The 3,377-nt window shown below is 40.5% G+C and overlaps 1 pseudogene; it reads left to right on the top strand.

Annotated features, from left to right (window-relative positions):
* The first annotated feature begins 377 nt into the window (after positions 1-377).
* On the top strand, positions 378-1,002 carry LOC126505928 (60S ribosomal protein L19-like; annotated as a pseudogene).
* The last annotated feature ends 2,375 nt before the right edge of the window (positions 1,003-3,377 follow it).

Below are 3,377 nucleotides of genomic sequence, written 5' to 3'. Positions count from 1 at the left end.
ATAGATTTGGAACTTTTGGACTCTGACAGAAAATGTGATAATGTCTCTAATAAGTAATCTTAAAGAAAAAAGTTAAACACGTTTGAAGAATTAAGCACATTCTATACATGTGTGCACACGTGCATGCACACATGCACGTACCCACGCACACAGAGATTTTTACACAGATACGAGGAAGAACCGATAAGCCAGCAGGTGTGTTCTCTTCTACAGTGTTGAAGCAGCACGCACCTGGCTGCAGACCTGACCAGATGGAGAGCTGATGCTTTGGGAGCAGTATCTGTGCAGTAGGCACTTCCAGGACTCTCAGTTCCTAGAGAGTGTCATTGTGTCCAACCTTAAAGAACATCTGGCCTTTCGCTGCTGCGTCCGCAGCCATGAGTATGCACAGGCTACAGGCCTCTAGCGTCCTTAGCTGTGGTAAAAAGAACGAGACCAGTGAAATCGCCAATGCCAACTCCTGTCAGCAGATACGGAAGCTGATCAAAGATGGGCTGATCATCCGGAAGCCTGTGACTGTGAATTCCCGGGCTCGATGCCGGAAAAACACTTTGGCTCGACGGAAGGGCAGGCGTTTGGGCATAGGAAAGCGGAAGGGTACTGCGAATGCCCGAATGCCCGAGAAGGTGACCTGGATGAGAAGAATGCGGATCCTGCGCCGCCTCCTCAGGAGATACCGTGAATCCAAGAAGATTGACAGCCATATGTATCACAGCCTTTACCTGAAGGGCAAAGGGAATGTCTTCAAAAACAAGTGGATTCTCATGGAGCACATCCACAAGCTGAAGGCAGACAAGGCCAGCAAGAAGCTCCTGGCTGACCAGGCTGAGGCTCGCAGGTCTAAGACCAAGGAAGCAAGAAAGCGCGGGAGGAGTGCCTCCAGGCCAAGAAGGAGGAGATCATCAAGACTCTGTCCAAGGAGGAAGAGACCAAGAAATAGAGCTTCCCTCGAGTCTGTACATAGTGGGCTGCCTGTGGCCTCAGGTGGATCAGTCATCAAAATAAAACAACCCTTAAAAAAAAAAAGAACATCTGACTCAGATTCAAAATAGTGATAATCAAAAACTCTCCTTGTTAGGAAGGTGCTTGATGCACTTCTCTCCTAGCCAGAATTCAATGAATAACTGAAAATGGTCATTTTATCATCCTAGAAAAAGAAGGGTGATATTGGACCCAAGGAAATGGAAGTTTCCTCATCATTCTGCCAAGAAACCCACAAAGTCATTACCAGGGCAAGAAACAAAAAAAGTAGTAAGTCAGTGTCAAGTCTTTGAAAACAGTGTCCTGGAATATTTCAACTTCATGACAGAATTTGATATTTGATTTTGAGTAAATTAATTACATGATTATCAGTGTTCTTGTTATATTTATTAGGGAAGAAGATGAGAGAGACAGAGACTTAATTGTAAGCCAACAAATGTATTTCTCTACATTTCAATGAGAACATTTTTCTTGTCTTAGAAAGAAGAAAGACTTCCAGATATGACATGCTTATCATCTAAAGATACAACAAACCTCACAGACCACGAGGAACCCTAAAGTGATCCCCAATACTGCACTAGGAAAAACGATGTAAGAAGCCAAGCAGCTTATCCCAGGCCATCCCATGCCATCAGGGCATGGCAAAGCCATTGCTGCAAACCAATGGTGAAGTCCTCTAAAAACAGAGATCTTACTGGTCACCAGACCAACCATCTTCCTTTTAAAATTTTATTAAAGTGATACCCGCACAACAGAGAAGCACTAACGTCAGGAACCTGGTGAGTCATCCCAGTCCCCACTCTGGGTCCTTGAATTAAGGTTTAGATCTAGGAAATGGACCTGTGGTTCTCATTACAGCAGAGGCCTTCTCTCCGTACACCTCCAAATGTCACACAGAAACCCCCAGTCAACAGCAACACTACATTTGACATTAAGAAGCCTGTTATCCTTCTTTGTTTTGGTTATGTGTCATGGGAAGCTGGGAGGCTTCTCTTGTAATTTGATACTGTTACTTTGAAAACTCACATGATTTGAAGGATCATAAGGAAGTTGAACTTTAGACAATGTAAACAGATACGTCATTTCAAAACTCTTATGTTTCTTTCCCTGAGGTTCTGCAACCTACATTAGCCTTGAAGGAAACCCGGGAAGCTAGTTCCTAGCCCTATTCTCAAACAGAGCTCAAGCCCAAACAACAAGCCTACATACAAAAGTTAACGGTTCTCTGCATTTAAGCAATGAATTCAAAACTGACAAGAATTACCAATTCCAAACTACTTAAAATAGAGGGCAAAAGTTTAAAACAAAATAAACTCTGCCTAGAATGTCCGGGAAATGTGAAGACAACAAAATAAAAACTAATACACAAGTTCTTGAATGTGAAAACTCAATACCTAAACAGACCCCTCTCTGTAATGTAATAGGTAGTCTGAGGTATTCCTCAATGCTATCCTAACTAACTAAGCAGGCTGGGTTTCTTTCTAGTGAAAATTTGGTAAGTAAGTCCTTCAATGTTTTTGAAAGATAAAATATAAAAACCATAACCATAACTGGACATTTAAAGAATAAAAATGAGATGGTAGATGATAACGCCTAGTTATCAAAATTATAGAAAAATATGAAATAAAAATATTGTTGAAGGAAGAAAAGATACTATGTCAGTATTAAAAATAATAATTTAAAACAGGCAATTTAATATACAATTATTAATACTTTGTCTGGGTATAGCAGCTTACAGCTGTACTCCCACCGCTCAAAAGTCTGAGGCAAGTGGAGGGCCACAAATTTGAGGATAGCCTGGGTTACAGAGTGAGATCCAGGGCAGCTCGGGCTACAATGTAAGACTCTGCTTCAAACCAAATAAGTAAACAGTAATATTCCACTCAGTGGGTAATCATAGGAAACCTCTCAGTAGATTATATTGGAGAAATTAGCTGGTTTTCTAGGAAAATAATTATTTTTGACAAAATAATCAGATTTTTAAATAACACAGCTAACCAAAACCCAGATACATTAAAAGAAATTATAGCTAAAGAATTGAAGGAATTTTAAGTAATAATACAATGTGAATGATTGATAAGCCTGACTATATCAAATGAATTTGTATTTAATTCAATTAGAATGGAAAGCATCTGTAAGAAAACAACTAAAGTGTGTAAGAGATCAATATTTGCAATAAACCCCACGGTCCTAGTTAGATTTTTGTCAATTGACACAAGCTAGAGTTATCTGGGAAGATGGCCTCTCAGCTGAGTAAAAGCCCCCATCAAGTTGCCTAAAGGTAAGTCAATATGGCATTTTCTTGATCAATGCCTGGTGTGGGAGGGTGGAGCTCTCTATTGCATATGGTCATGGTCTCCATTGCAAATAGACCTTCATCCCATAAGGGGATCCTT

This window comes from Alexandromys fortis, unplaced genomic scaffold (assembly GCF_014885135.2).
Source record: "Alexandromys fortis isolate MF-2015 unplaced genomic scaffold, M_Fortis_MF-2015_v1.1 scaffold_67, whole genome shotgun sequence".
In the NCBI taxonomy this organism is placed as follows: Eukaryota; Metazoa; Chordata; class Mammalia; order Rodentia; family Cricetidae; genus Alexandromys; species Alexandromys fortis.
This window is presented reverse-complemented; position numbering and strand designations above follow the sequence as displayed.